Here is a 16,501-nt window from a genome sequence, read left to right as displayed (position 1 = left end):
TCACAAACTTTTGATTCCAAGTTCAACTTCACAATAAATGCATCATCTGGATCAAAGGAACTTGTTACTTTGTACTTATAAAAAGTTCCATTTTTCTCAACCTTTTCCTTTGTAAAATGATTACTACTCACCAACTCTTTTTGGAACTTGCTAAATATGGTTCTCATGTATATAGAAGCAGCTTGATGCTCTATTTTTTAGCCAATTACCGAAGGACTTTTATGTCTTGAATCAAAATCTTCCCTTCTTTCTCTCTTATAACAACTATCCACTACTCTTGCAAATTTGACTACAAAATCCTGTAATGTAGTTCTCGAGTTAACAAAGGAGTCAAAAAACGTATTGATTCTTTCACTTCTCTGGGTAGTGCTCATTCTTGCAAAGAAAGTATTTCTATTATACACTGGTATCCATGACTCTTGAATATTATATAATCCTTGAAGCCATTCATTTCTATCCAAGCCATAAGTTAATATTAGGCTCTTCCAAGCCTCCACAACTCTTCAACTCATGTTTGAATAATGACTTCTTATGATATATATGGGAAAGTTTCTCCGGAAATTTCTTCTTAATATGCCAAAGGCAAAGACGATGACAAGTTCTTGGGAATACCTTTGCAATAGCTGCACCCATGGCTAAATCTTGATCTGTAATAATAGATAGCGGTTCCTTCCCCCACATTGCTTGAAGTCAAGTTTCAAACAACCACACAAAAGTTTGTTCTGTCTCATCTTGCAAAAATGCACAATCAAATAAAATTGATTGACAATGATGGTTTAACCCTGCAAATTAAGCAAATGGCATATCATACTTGTTTGTTTTATAAGTTGTGTCAAATGTCACTACATCCCCAAAGTATTGATAAGCCATTCTTGATCGTGCATCCACCCAAAAAAATTAACCATATGGCCAACATCATCACATTGAATTGCATAAAAGAGATTGGAGTTTTCAGCCTATTGTTTTTAGCAATAATTAAGGACAGCTGAGGCATCTCCAACATCTAGATTTTTTCCCCTAACATCTCTCGAGAGATTCTAGGAATCTCTACTTGTAAATGTTTGGTCACCTACATTGAATATCATGGCAACTTTTTTTGTTGGAAGACCTTCTTCACCAAATTTTTCAACAAGACTTTTGGTAGCAATAGACATTTTTTCGTGGCATTGGAGGTATGACACACTTTTTGGACTAATTATACCATGATTGTGGTTGTTGCCAAATCCGTTCACAACCCATTTCTGCAACTTCATATTCTTCATGACCCTAAGCATTGTTTTGCATCCAGTTCTAAGACTTGAACAACTTCTATGGGCCTTTTGTTCATCATCTTTGCTCTCTCCATTATCAAGTGTCTTTTTTCTTTTGCATTGCCCTCACTACAACATACATAAATACAACTTGTTATATTATCACTTCTAGGTGGTCTTTTACTGGTACAAACACAGATTCCAAAAACTTCTTTTTTGCAAATTCTTTGTAAAAAGTTTCAACACCATCAAGGGAGTCAAATTGCATTCCAACATAAGGTTTGGATTTCAACTCACAATCACCAAAATCTTCAAGTGGTAACTCTTGCTCTAATAGCTCTAGATTGTTTAGGGCATCATATAACTCTTCACACTCCATTTGCTATTTAATAACTATAACAACCAATATACGTATCAAAAAAAAAAAAAAAAAAAAAAACCAATATAAGCAATGAACACAAATATAAAATATGTAAATATAACAACCAATATATTTACATAATTCCATATCTAAAGAAATAGTCACTTTGAGCCAAGTACTATTCGATTTAGTAGCCAATACCTATAGCTATAACTAGTAGACCGAATATAATATCAAAGTTCCCTCTCATCAATGTGTAAACATGTAGCTACAAAACATATGTTCCTTAACTACACGTGAGACAATAAAATTTGGAACAACTAATAGACCCAATAGAAAAACAGAGGTTATATCTACACACGCAGCAGCTGTTTTGATACATTGTATTTACTATTGCATATAAAAAGAACTAATAGACCCAATAGATTTAGTCCATAGCAAGTTGTTCTAGAAAATAGTTGCATATAAAAAGAACTAAAACACTACTATTGTGTATCAAAAGAACCAAAACAGCCATCAAATTTTTCAACGTCTGTACTATAATATAGTTGAATACAATAAAATAGTTCTATCTAAGAAATTATAACAAGGGAAAAAAGGTGGGAGACTAACCAGTTATGCAACCAACAACTTCTCTTTTTTTCTTTTTCTTTTTTTTTTTCCTTTTTTCTGCCAACGACTTGGCGATGGAGGAGTAAGAGACAGAGAGACAGAGAGGCGTGTAGTGGAGAATTTTTTTTTTTTTTTTTTTTTTCAAGAAATGGTGGGAAAAAAAAATTAGAGAGAGACGTAAACTTTTTTGTGTTTTTTTAGGTTTAGAGATAGGTGTAAAATGCAATAAATAAGGAATAATTAATAAGATACTGTAAAGTTGTAATTTACAACTATGTGTTTTGTTGGCTTTAATTCTATGCCAAATTTGATTATAATTTTATTCAATCTTTCATACCCTGTATTTATTGTGGGATTTAATTGTAAGGGGTGTGTGTTAGAGAGAGAGTGTGAAGACTCAAGCAATTGATGACATAGGATTTCTCGTGGGTATCTCGCTACTAAGCATCTCGCGAAGTGATGCATGAGCCCTGCACATGACTAGAATGTGAAAAGTCAGTACAGATGAAGACAGTTGTGTTTCGCGATTAGCTCGTGGGTAAGGCCTTCCCGCAAGACACTCACGAAATATTCTGTTTTGCCAAGCTGTGCTATCTAATACACACTTTCTATACCTGTACTATATATGCCCACATTACCCACAAATGTTGAGGAGTGATTCTAAGAGAAAATCCTAGCCACAAACCTTGAGAGTTAGAGATTATTATACCCACATTTCTCTACACAATTACTTGTGGATTTTCCTTAACTCCGACCTCTCCATTTTCATACCATTGAGAGGCTGATAGGCCAAACACTTACCACACCCTTTCAAAGTGTTAAGTGAGGTTTTGGTGCTGTTGAGAAGTATTGGAAGAAGCCAAGGATGGCAGATACAATATAGAGCTTGTTGCGGGATTTGGAGAGCTAGACAAGACAAGGTTCTGAGAAGTCTTATTGGAGTAAGAGCTTAGATGGCTTAGGTACATCAGGTAGATTAGGCTTGGAGGGCTTCTTGCTAACCCATGTATCCCAACTGATTGTCTAGTGAATCAATTACCGCTTGAAGGGCGGCGGAGAGGTTTTTCACCAAGTTCTTCGGTTTCCTCTTCGATAACACATCGGTGTGTTATCTTGTGTTTGCATCTCTCTTCCCTACTCTTTTTTATTCCATTTTATTGCTGTGTTGTTTAGTTTATGGATTAGAGTAGCTCGTTTGTTTATCTGCTCTCGTTTACACTGTTCCGCACTTACTATTAAGTTAGTGTAAAATCAATTGAGCCGTAACTTTAATTCGGGGATCTAAACAGCTCTTGTGTTTTTAACACATTTTCGAGTATTCAATTGGTATCAGAGCGGGTGCACTAGCTATGGTTCAATTATCTTGGTGCGATCCTAGATCCCATTTGAGATGGATTGGTCTCAATTTGGAAGTGATTTGTATCACCCATGTTTTTCAAAAATTTTCAAGTTCTTTTTGTGTGAAAATCATATTTTCTGGGTATTTTCATGACCCATTTCATGTGTAAGCTCAACTGGGAGTTAAATGGTCCAAATCTCAAGTTTTTCAACTTTGGACAGAGAGTTTCACGACTGTTTCACAACTGTTTCGCAAGTAAGACTTACCTGCGAACAATTTCGCAAGTAAGCTTCCAGGGAAAATTTCCAAATTAGCTTTTTAAAGGGCATTTCATGGGTCTTTTGTTTTAAACGTCTCCCATCCTCTCCCAAGCCCCTATTTTAATGTTTCAACATCAAAACCCAACTAATTTCAAGTGTTTTACATTCCATAAACATTTCTAAAATAATCTTTAACAGTTTTCATTGATTTTGATCATTAGATTATGTTTTTGGGGGGTTTTATGTTCATAGTTGGGATTTTCTCAAATGAGAGTTGGAAAACTTAATTTTTGTCAATCTTTTTGATTGGGCTTTGTTTTAAATGATGATTTGCTTTGGATGTTAACCCCTTGTGGCAAAAATAACATGTATTTAGGCAAGATTTTCATATGTTCATACATTGTTTAGTATACATGTGTAGTGTGTGCACTATAAATGTTTGATAAAATGCCCAAATGGCATTTTCTTGTTGTTTTGATACATGAGTATCTTTTTTGAATGTTGGATCTACTTAAATCCAATGGTTTAGAAAATGTGTAACTCTTTAGAGTTACACTAAGTATAACTTGAATCTCTCTCTCTCTCTCTCTCTCTCTCTCTCTCTCTATATATATATATATATATATATATGAGAAGCAATTGAGGCAATATATAAGAAGAGGTGACAAATTAAGAAATCTTAATACAATAAAAGTTCTTTTACTCTCTCATCTCCAAGCCATGGCCACAACTTGCTACAGCTTATTCAAACTGCCACTATTCTTCCTCCTTTTCCATTTTCCCTCTGCTCATTCATCAATATCTTTCCAAATAACTCACTTTGATCCTAATGCATCAAACATAATATATCAGAGAGATGCTATACCTTCTATCGAAACCATAGAAATGAACAGGGCCACTTATCTGTACAGCAACTTATGCGTAGAAGGTGCCACTTTGGGACTCCAAATCAAGATACCTCACCAACTTCAAAACTCATTTATCTTTCACTATTGACACGCAAGGCCGTCTTAATTATGGAAATGGAATTGCATTCTTCCTAGCTCCTGTAGAATTTCAAATCCCGCCAAATTCAATTGGTGTCTTTCTGGAACTTTACAACACCACATTCAGTGATTCACCAAAGACCCAAATTGTTCACGTAGAGTTTGACTCTTACGCGAACCCAGAATGGGATCCCAATATTCCGCATGTGGGAATTAACAATGTTAGGTTCTAAGGTCTTAGGATTTTATGTATTTAGAACTCTAATTTGTAATGTTGGCAAACCATGATCAAAACATTGTATGGTGTCTTCTTTAGACTTGCTCAAAGTTGGTTTAATATTGTAAAGTTGGAATCGAGTGGCTGCAGAAGTACTTGGGACTCTCGGCCTGGCTCGATCGATCGAATAATAGACTCGATTGATCGAAAATCGCACAGGTTGAATTTTCTGCAGAATTTCCAACTCAGCCCTACTTCATTAAACGTTTAGGGTTTTATGTTTTTACCCTAGGTATATAAATAAAACCCTAGCCACGTTTTTGGAGGTTGTCCATATTGTATTGTTGCTCATACATTGCTGTTTTGTGTGAATCTCGTGTGAGATCTTTGAGGAGCTTTCCTTTACACAAAACTTAGGGTTTTCATGGTGGAGATGATTTCAACATCTTGAAGATCATTACTGTTGCAACCATTGGAACTTAAAAGAAAAGCAAGCGGGGAGCTTGTAGCTGATTGAAGAATTCAAGAAAGAAGTAGTCCGTGGATTCGGAGCCTGCGCGTGGTCGTGTCAGGAAGTTCTACTGGTGGGTAGCATTAGGAAGTCGAGCGGGGAGCTTGTAGTCCTTTTGTACGAACTTCAATTCTTTCATAGTGAATTCAGGTTAGCCTTGAGGATCGGTGGGTCAAATCCTCCCCAGGTTTTTACCGTGTGGTTTCCTGGGTGATCATATCTTGTGTTATTTATTTTCCGCTGCTTTATATCTTGATATGATTGTTTGGATTGTTTTAACCTAGAATTGCTTAATTTGACTAAGTAACAACTTGGCTAATTAATCTAGGCTACGCAATCTGTGTGTTTAAGGGGTCTAAAACCGTTCAAGTGGTATCAGAGCAGGTAGCTCTTTTTGTTTGAGATTTTTAATCTCTGAGCTGATCCTTGACCCCTGTTGTCATGGAGCATGGACACTCTCTGTTTGTTCCTCCTCATTTTGATGGGAACAACTATGCCTATTGGAAAGTAAGGATGAAAGCATTCCTGAAATCCATTGATGAAAGGGTTTGGAATTCCGTTGAATACGGATGGGAGAAGCCCGCTACTCCTGTGAGTGAGTGGCAAACTTCTGAAAAAGAAGCAGCAAGCTTCAATAGCAAAGCTATGAATGCTATCTTTAATGCTGTTTCTATGGAGGAATTTAAGAGAATCTCTAATGTTGAGGTTGCTCATACTGCTTGGAAAATCCTCCAAACTGTGCATGAAGGCACAAAGGCAGTTAAGATAAACAAACTGCAGCAATTAACTTCTAGGTTTGAAAACATTAGGATGTCTGATGATGAATCCTTTGATGAATTTTATGCCAAACTGAATGATATTGTTAATTCTGCTTTTAATTTGGGTGAAATCTATGATCAACCTAAGATTGTTAGGAAGATTCTTAGATCTTTAACTGAAGACTTTAGACCCAAAGTGACTGCCATAACTGAAAGCAAGGATGTGGACTCCATCCCTGTTGATGAGCTTGTAGGATCTCTTCAATCCTATGAGTCTGACCTACCTAAAGTGAACAAATCCAAATCAATGGCTCTTAAGTCAGTTGATGATGTTGATGGTGGTGGATTTGATGATGAGCTCTCTGCTACAGAGATTGCCTATCTTGCCAAAAACTTTAAGAACTTTCTTAGGAATACAAATAGAAAGGCAAGAGGTACTTACACTGCTGAACCTAGAAATTTTAGGAAGAATGATCCCACTAAGGTTAACAATTTTGAAAAACCTAGAGAAAATTCTGGTCAATCTTCTAATAACTCTTTGGGTCCTCAGTGTTTTGGCTGTCAAGGGTATGGTCATGTGAAGTCTGAATGTCCTACATTCTTAAGGACTAAGGGTAAAGCTATGGCTGTAACCCTTAGTGATAATGAGGTTTCTGATGATGAGTCCGGTGGTGACGAGGATGGAAACTTCATTGCTTTCACGGCTACTGCTATAGTCAATGAAGGCATATCTGCTGAAGAGAACCCTTCTGATGGGGAACTCTCTGAAGATGCAGATCTTCAAGAGGCCTATAACAAACTTTGCAAAATTGCTGCAAAGGATGCTATGAAAGTTGATCTTGGCCTAAAGAAAATTGATTCTCTTGAGCTTGAAAAGAGAAATTTGCTTGTTAAACTGTTTGATGCAAATGAACTTTTGAATAATGTTAAATCTGAGAATATGCTTTTGCTTGATAAAGTTAGAACTTTGGAACATGATTTATCTGTTGCTAGATCTGCTAGTTCTAAACTTGATCACATGCTGAATGTTCAAAAGTATCCTTCTGATAAAACTGGGTTAGGATATGTTGAAAGCATCTTTGATACTGGACCACATTCCACTACTTTTGTTCCTTCTTCTTCTTCTGGACCTTCTGTGAGTGAGGTTGTGAGTGATACTGTCAAACCACCTGTGAGTGAGGTAGTTAAACCTGTAGAAGTTTCACCACCTAAGAAGACTAGGGTAGACTTAAGAGAATCTAAACCTAAGGAGCCTACCAAATCTAAGGACAAGATGCATGGTAAACCTGCGTGGGTTTGTCATTATTGTGGTAAGTCTGGACATATTCGTCCTAACTGTTACAAGCTTCAAGCTGATAAGAGAGCAAATAAACCAAAAGTGCCTGTGCCTCAAGCACAAGATCCTATGGCATTAATTGGTGAATTGGTAAAGGTGTTAAACCTTTATTCCAATCATGGAGTTGGGAATCACTCAAATGTGAATAAGAACTCCAATGCTCATGGTGCATCTAAAAAGTTTTGGATGCAAAAGACTCGAAATACTTGAGTCTTTCTGACATGGTCCTTGTGCTTCATTGCTCTATTCTTTTGTGACCATTGTTTTTTTTTTTTTTTGTTTTCTTTGTTCTAGGACTTGCATTGCATTACATTCATGCATTTCATTCTAGGATTTATTTGTTTTCCTTTAAATTAAAAAAAAAAAAAAAAAAAAAAAAAAAAAAGGAAAAGAAGGAAGCAAAATTTATGTTGAACATAATGTTCTTGATTTTTGAAAAACAAGGTTGGTCAATTTATTTACACATAACATGTCTTATGTACCTTGTTTAGCTTGGATGAGCTTACTTTATTGCACTTTACTAGTTTGAGCTTTGTAGTGCATGTTGTGTGGGAAAGATGTTTATGGTGTTTATCACTTTGTCTTAATCTTGAAGTCACATGTTATTTGACTGTCGGACTTGATCCTTTTGAGAAAGGCATAAATAACCATCTCACCACTGTTCACTAGCCAATCATGAACACCTTAGTGCATATCATAAGATTCTGTGCTCGAGAAAGTGTAGCACATGCACAAAAAGAACATAAGGTGTAGCCTCAAAATAAATTAAAACTGGTGTGTACTATTAGGCTTGATGCCAATTCACTTAATTCAAACCGGTGTGTACTATTAGGCTGAATGCCATCTCATGCAAATAAGAGGCAAAAATACAAGAAACTTACATGATTGCAAGCTTTTGTTCTAGGAGATGTGGGAGTTATAGGATGTAACTCTTTAGGTGATAGTCTCTTTTGAATTCTATGTGATGAATTTTGTAGACTTTGTGATTGATTGCTATTCACATATCACCTCACATGTATCTCAAGTTTTTGCTAGTATCACACACGACACAAGTTACTCTTTGTTAAACACTGTACATGCTAGTGTGTGTTTTTGGTCTGACCAACCAAGTTTGAAAATATCTTGAGATTTATGCACAACATATTTGTTGCTTGAGAAAATATAATGGGAGGTTGATTGCAATTTGTTTAAGAATATTGGGTTCAAAATTTTGGGTTTTTGAAAAAGCATTCCATCTCATACTCATGCATTTTGTTTCTTCAATTTAATGCTTTGAGGAGTTATTTTCAAAATTCGGCTTGTGTCTTTCAAAAACTGTGATTTTTCCAAAATTTAGTGAGCCTCTGCCCATTTCGATCGATCCAACCTATTTTTCGATCAATCGAAAAAGTGCTCTCATTTGTCTTAAAATGACTGTGCTTTTCGATCGATCGAATGTATTTTTCGATCGATCGAATATCGTGGAAAAGCTTTTTAAAAGTTCAGTTCTGACTTTTTCAAAGGTGCTATTCAAATTTTTTTCAAACTTTTCTCTCTCTCCGCGTTGGCTAGGCTCCACACCTCAGGATTTTTGTCGTTTTCCTCCGTTGTTTTTGCAAAATCTCTCTTTCCTCAAGCCGGTAAGACTCTTTTGCCCTTCCTTTTGATGTTATTTTCATTATTTCATGCATAAATCCATGCATTTAAGGGTAATTTTCGGACTTGATTCTTTTTGGATTTTCTGTTGATTCAAACCTTATTTTATGAAATTGATCATTGGGTTTTTGTGGGGACACATTATATTAATGATCCTTGGTGGTTAATTTGATCAATTTTGTGTTTTGTGAAAAATTGAAAATTCTAGGGTTTGTTCTTGATCCGAATTGGGGCTTTTGTTAAATTGGATAGAATTTGATGAAATTGGCTTGTTGTGTTGGTGTAATTAAGCATTATAATCTATGTGCTGTGTTTTGTAATGCTTAATTCATCAATTTGTTGCAAAATTTTCAAGTGGTTTTTCAAATTTTGGGATTTTTGATAGAAATTCCTTGTTCAAGCCAATTTTGTCCAATTACTCTCAATTAAACTTAATTTGTCACTGCATTTAGATCATGCATCACAACATTATATTGTTCATGCATCATATAGATTTTTGTTCTATATTATTTATTGTGCTAATTTGCAGTCTGCCCTTGGTTTTGTTTTCTCTTGTTTCTTTGTGTTTTTCTCTTTGTGTCTCTGTCCTTTCCTTAGCACTATGCCTAGGAAAACTAGAGCCCGTAGGAGTGTTCCCTCACCTTCTCCTTCACCCCCTCCATCCTTTGATAGTGAGAGGTTTCCGAGTGAGGAAAACCAAGAGACTTTTGAGAAACTGACCGTTAAGAGAAAGATTTGGGCTGAGCGTTCTGTGCTGTTAGATGAGCTTGATCCTGCCATTAGGGCAAATTTTGAGCGTCGGGGTTGGTTACCCTTGGTGGATGTTTCTGATCCTCCTCCACCTTCTGCCTTGATTAGAGAGTTCTATTCGAACATCTCTATCCGCGTCTATGATTCCAACACTCTAGTTAAGAGTTGGATACGAGGCGTAGAGTACACCATTACTCCTCGGGTAGTGGCTGATGCTCTAGGGGTACCTTTGGTCCAGCATCCTGTCTATCCTTATGATGAGTCTCCCGAGATTAGCGATGTTTTGTCATACGTCACTGGTACTACTGTCCAGTGGGGTTCTGATCCTCGGATCACTTCTGCTGAGCTCTCTGGGTTGCACTATCTGTTCTTTCGGATAGCTTGTCATTCGATCTGGCCTATTTCCCATGTTCACACCATTCCTCTTGAGAGGTGTGTTTTTCTGTACGCTCTTGTTACTGATGCTCCTATTAGTTTTCCCCATCTTTTTCTTCGTTCTTTGAACGAAGTTTATAGGAGTTCATCTACTGCTCATGCTCTTGTTCATCCTATTTTCATTCATAGGATTCTTCTCTTTCTTGGTCTTGATGACTTTCCTTCCTCTGAGCCCGTCCATGTGATAGGACCTTTAGGTGCGTCTTTTCTTAGACAGAGGGCCGCTCATCTTCGAGCTGGTTCTAAACACCCTAGATCTGAGCCCTCTAGTAGTGCACCTCCTCCTTCTTCTTCTGCAGGTATGGCTGGTGAGGATATTCCTATTCCTGTTGGTGATGATGATGCTGCTGCTGATGTTCCTCCACCTCCTTCGGCCGACTTTGATGTTCGTCGTACTTTGGAGACTGTCATGACTGTTCAGCAGGCTCATGGTCAGATTTTGGTGGACTTGCTGGATGAGATGCGTGCTCTCCGAGCTGATCTTGCGCGTCTTCATTCACCCTCACCACCTCCTTTTGATGGCGACTTGTGATTGCCCTTTGGCATTCCGTCACAAAAAGGGGGAGTGGAGTTTTGACTTGTAGTAGAGTTTTTGTTGTTAGGGGGAGATTTTTTTTTGTTTTAGAGGAGCTTGTGGAGTTTTTAGATTGTATCTATGTGCTTCACTTTGTATATCATTTTTGGGGATATTCATGTTAGGGGGAGTAACATTGATTGATATACATGATATTTTTTATTGATTCTTGTTGCTTTATGATTCACTGCGTATTGATTTATATTTATGACTTGTTCATTTTTATATGTCTTTATTTTGTGTTGTGTGGATCTTACAAGAATGTTATACCTGTTGTTTTACTCTTTACTGTCACACATGCGTTTATGCGTTTGTTGAGTATTTCAGGATTATACAGGTTGATTCAACTAAGCTGCTGTCTACACTTGCAACTATGGATAGTAGTTAGGCTGAATTGAATTTTATGAGCATTATCTTTGTAAAGGGCTTTTTATTTGTAAAACTTTGAGCTGTTAATTAGGGTTTTGTCACGGATTGCCAAAGGGGGAGTTTGTTAGGTTCTAAGGTCTTAGGATTTTATGTATTTAGAACTCTAATTTGTAATGTTGGCAAACCATGATCAAAACATTGTATTTAGTCTTATTTAGACTTGCTCAAAGTTGGTTTAATATTGTAAAGTTGGAATCGAGTGGCTGCAGAAGTACTTGGGACTCTCGGCCTGGCTCGATCGATCGAAGAATAGACTCGATCGATCGAAAATCGCACAGGTTGAATTTTCTGCAGAATTTCCAACTCAGCCCTACTTCATTAAACGTTTAGGGTTTTATGTTTTTACCCTAGGTATATAAATAAAACCCTAGCCACGTTTTTGAAGGTTGTCCATATTGTATTGTTGCTCATACATTGCTGTTTTGTGTGAATCTCGTGTGAGATCTTTGAGGAGCTTTCCTTTACACAAAACTTAGGGTTTTCATGGTGGAGATTATTTCAACATCTTGAAGATCATTACTGTTGCAACCATTGGAACTTAAAAGAAAAGCAAGCGGGGAGCTTGTAGCTGATTGAAGAATTCAAGAAAGAAGTAGTCCGTGGATTCGGAGCCTGCGCGTGGTCGTGTCAGGAAGTTCTACTGGTGGGTAGCATTAGGAAGTCGAGCGGGGAGCTTGTAGTCCTTTTGTACGAACTTCAATTCTTTCATAGTGAATTCAGGTTAGCCTTGAGGATCGGTGGGTCAAATCCTCCCCAGGTTTTTACCGTGTGGTTTCCTGGGTGATCATATCTTGTGTTATTTATTTTCCGCTGCATTATATCTTGATATGATTGTTTGGATTGTTTTAACCTAGAATTGCTTAATTTGACTAAGTAACAACTTGGCTAATTAATCTAGGCTACGCAATCTGTGTGTTTTAAGGGGTCTAAAACCGTTCAAACAACAACTTAATTCATTATTTTACACCACTTAGGATCCTAGTTTCCGCAGTGGACATACTGCAGATGTATGGATTATCTACAATGCTAGTACTAAGAAATTGTCTCTTGGAACTACCAAACAACCTCTAATCCTGAGGAGACTACTAGTCTTTCTTACCAAATTGATTTAAGGATGGTTCTGCTTGAGTGGGTCACAATTGGTTTTTTAGCTACTACTGGTCTAAATATAGAGCGACATATTCTTGAGTCCTGGGAATTCAATTCAAGCTTGGATATAAACACTTCCCCTGGAAATGAAGCAAAAAAACATAGACTAATAGTGGTCCTAATAGTGTCTGGTAGTGTTTTGATTGCTGGGGAGATTATAGCATTTACAATATTGTGGATATGGAAGGGAAATAAAAAAGAGATAGCAGCAGCAGCAAAGTTATCATCAATTAATGATGATCTTGAGAAAGTAGCAGGCCCGAGAAGGTTTTCTTATAATGATCTTGTTTCAACTACCAATAGCTTCTCAAATGAGAGGAAGTTGGGTCAAGGAGGGTTTGGTGCTATTTACAAGGGGTACTTAACTCATTTGGATATGCTAATTACTGTGAAGAAAATCTCAAGAGGGTCAAAATAGGGCAAAAAAGAATACATAACCGAGATGAAGATCTTTAACCAATTGAGGCACCAAAATCTGGTGCAAGTTATAAGATGGTGTCATGATAGAGGTGAGTTTCTACTTGTCTATGAGTTTATGCCAAATGGTAGCCTTGATACTCACCTCTTTGGAAAGAGGACTCCTCTCACTTGGGAAGTGAGATACAAGATATTTCTTGGATTGGCATCTGCGGTGTTTTATCTTCATGAAGAGTCGGAGCAATGTGTGGTGCATCATGATATCAAGGCAAGCAATGTCATGCTAGACTATAGTTTCAATGCCAAGCTTGGTGACTTTGGGTTAGCTCGATTTATGGATCATGAGTTAGGTCCTCAGACAACTAAAGTGGCTTGAACTTTCAGATACATAGATCCAGAGTATTTAAGAACAGGTAAGGCTAGTAAAGAGTCGGACATGTATAGCTTTGGGGTAATTGCCTTAGAAATTGTTACTAGAAGGAAGTCAATTGATCCAATACGAAAGGATTCTGAAACTGGGTTGTTAGAGCCGATTTGGAATCTTTATGGAAAAGGAGATCTTCTTTTGGCCGTGGATGAGAAATTGTGAATAGATTTTGATGAAAAATAGGTGGAGTGTTTGTTGATCGTTGGACTTTAGTGTCCTCACCCAGACCGAAATCTGAGGCCCTTCATAAGGCAAGCAATTCAAGTTCTTAAGTTTGAGGCAACAATGCCAACTCTTCCAATAGATAAGCCCTTTCGAATGTATAGAGTACCTCCCCCTGCAGTAGAAAGCGGTGGTGTAGTTTTCACAAGTACAAACCTTCAACAAGGTCGTTAAACATATTCACTAGCTTTTCTTCTAAGCGTCGTTCTTTTCTTCACTCAATCTTTGTCCAAAACTTGCTTGAATTTTTTATTTTTTTGAAAATCATTGCAACTTTCTATATATTTTAATTTTATTCCTACCACTTCTAGTATTAAAGACTCAAAAGTAATGTATTTTGTTAAATCTATCTATAAAGTGAATGAAGAATATTGTAAACACAAATACCTTAAGGGGCGTTTGTTTCGCCTTATGTTACATAAAGTGTAATGTTACATTATTGTAATCTTAGATTCATGTAATCACATTACAACAATATAAGATTAAGGTGTTTGTTTCATAAATTACTTTCTGAAAGTTCGTTTAGACCCCTTAAACCAGATTGTTTAACCTAATTTATTAACCAAGTGATTACTTAGATTAATTATTCAGATCTAGGTTAAACACAACTATATCATATCATGCAAAGATGTAGAAAAGTAAATAACACCACGATATGATGACCTAGGAAAACCAATGAAATGAATCGTTTCAAGGTAAAAACTTGGAGAGGATTTAACCTAACTATCCTCAAGGTAAACCAAATCTAATATAAGATAATCGAAGTTTTTACAAAAGATTTAACCCTAAATCTAATGCTACCTCCAGTAGTAACTTACTAACACGACCATATGCAAGCTCTAAATCTATGGACTCCTTCTCTTCTCGGATTTACAGCAACACAAGCCGCCTTGCTTGTGACTTTGAGATCTCACTCAAAAGTTTTAGATCACATTTACTTGTTGATATTAATGCAGCAACTAGTTCTACCAAACCTTGATTGTAGTTTTACCTCCGGTAAATTCTTGTGTAGTTAGAAGATACATAACCTTTCAAATCTCACAAAAAGTAACACAAAAGCCTTCTTCGGCTCTTCCAAAACGTGGCTAGGGGTCTTCTTTTATATGTAGAGAAGTTTAAGTGAAACCTTAAACGTTTTCACGGGCTTGGGCCTGTTTCAAAATCTACGGAAAAAAACTAGACCTGTGATTTTTGATCGGTCGAGCCTAATTTGCAATCAGTCGAGAAAGGTGGAACATCACTTTTCTTTTCTGCAATCAACTGGACTTCAAAACTTGAAACACCCTTATTTAAGCATTGCCTAAACACTTAAAATATACATGTTTTGATCTTGGTTTGCCAACACAATACAATAATGATTCTAAATATTTAATTCTATATGTTTAGAACCTAACAATCTTCCCATTTGGCAATCCGTGACAACACATACATACAACATGAAACGCTTAAATCAAATACCAGCTCAAATACAAATTATTGCCCTAATACAATTCTTACACAACTACTAACTATTAGTTGCTAGAATAGACAGCAGCTATAGAAAGAATTAACCTGTGAATTCTTGAAACACTGAAAACAAACCATAAACGCATGTGTGGAAAATACAATATAACATTCTAAATCAAAATTTAGACTTTGAAATCACAAAACACATAAATAGATAGTGAACACATCAATATGAATAACATAATCATCAACTATCATAATCAATAACCACATTACATCAATGTTTGTGAACCAAAAATAAAATAGACAAATTGATTGGCCACAAACGAGTTGACCCCTTGTGATTCAAATTAATTGATTAATTAGCAAAGTTATTAATTAATCAAATTAACATGCAAACGCGTTGTAGCACAAACAAATCACCAATAAACTAATTATGTAGCAGAAAATAAATAACACTGTAATTTATTTACGAATGGGGAAAACCTAACGGCAAAAACCCCTCCGGGTGATTTTCAGGTCACCACTCCCGAAATTCCACTATTATCACAACAAGCGGTTACAAGTAAAAAAATCCCAAGTACCTTACCAACCTACAGTTGAACCTTACCCCAATACCCAATTGGACTTGTTCTGTAGTGACAATTTCCCCTTTTGATTTACGGCTCCCAAGTACGTGACTAATCAATTTAATGCATGGATCCCAGTACGCAGCTTACTCCTTTGCACGAATCCCAGTATGTGACTAACTCCGTAGCAACCCTTTGATTGTTGTAGTTGATTTGCAACAGCTTCACATAGAAACACCAATAAGATCTTCAATGTTGGTGCAAGAAACTTTGCTTGGTTACAGAACCTAAAGGCGTACAAGAAACGCCGCAAGAACTCTTTCTTCTATAGGAGGAGGCTAGGATTTCAAAAAGAAAACCTTATGAAGCTCTCTAGGGTTAGGTTTTTCTTTTTCCACATCTTCTAAATAGAAGCTTAATGGGCTCTTCTATTCCAAATAGGTTTACACAAACCTTGGGCTTTCCTAGTCCAATAAGGATTATATAAACCCATAAACAAATAGCATTTTAGAATAAAAACATTGCTGGCTATAATCTGAAAACCCATAAGCTCGATCGATCGAGATATCTATCGAGCTTTAATGAATCTCGACAGATCAAGATTTTGTCGAGGAGGTATCAAGAACTACAGATTGCACTTTTCTTAAGTAGTTCTTGAGTAATCTTCATGTCTTCAATTTAACCACTTGTGATGATCATCTTGAACCTACTGAGATTTACCCAAATACAAGTAAAGTGCGTTTTGTTAAAGGATATGTCAATTAAATAAAAATAAGTCCCCAACACAAATAAACACAAAGAAACAATCCAAACATCAA

At 36.5% G+C, this 16,501-nt stretch overlaps 1 pseudogene; it reads left to right on the top strand.

Annotated features, from left to right (window-relative positions):
• Positions 1–4,542: 4,542 nt before the first annotated feature.
• LOC112006224 (L-type lectin-domain containing receptor kinase IX.1-like) lies at positions 4,543–13,842 on the top strand (annotated as a pseudogene).
• Positions 13,843–16,501: the final 2,659 nt, after the last annotated feature.

This window comes from Quercus suber, unplaced genomic scaffold (genome assembly GCF_002906115.3).
Source record: "Quercus suber isolate HL8 unplaced genomic scaffold, Cork oak 2.0 scaffold_858, whole genome shotgun sequence".
NCBI lineage: Eukaryota > Viridiplantae > Streptophyta > Magnoliopsida > Fagales > Fagaceae > Quercus > Quercus suber.
Note: the sequence above shows the minus strand (reverse complement) of the source record. Positions and strands in the feature narration are given on the sequence as shown.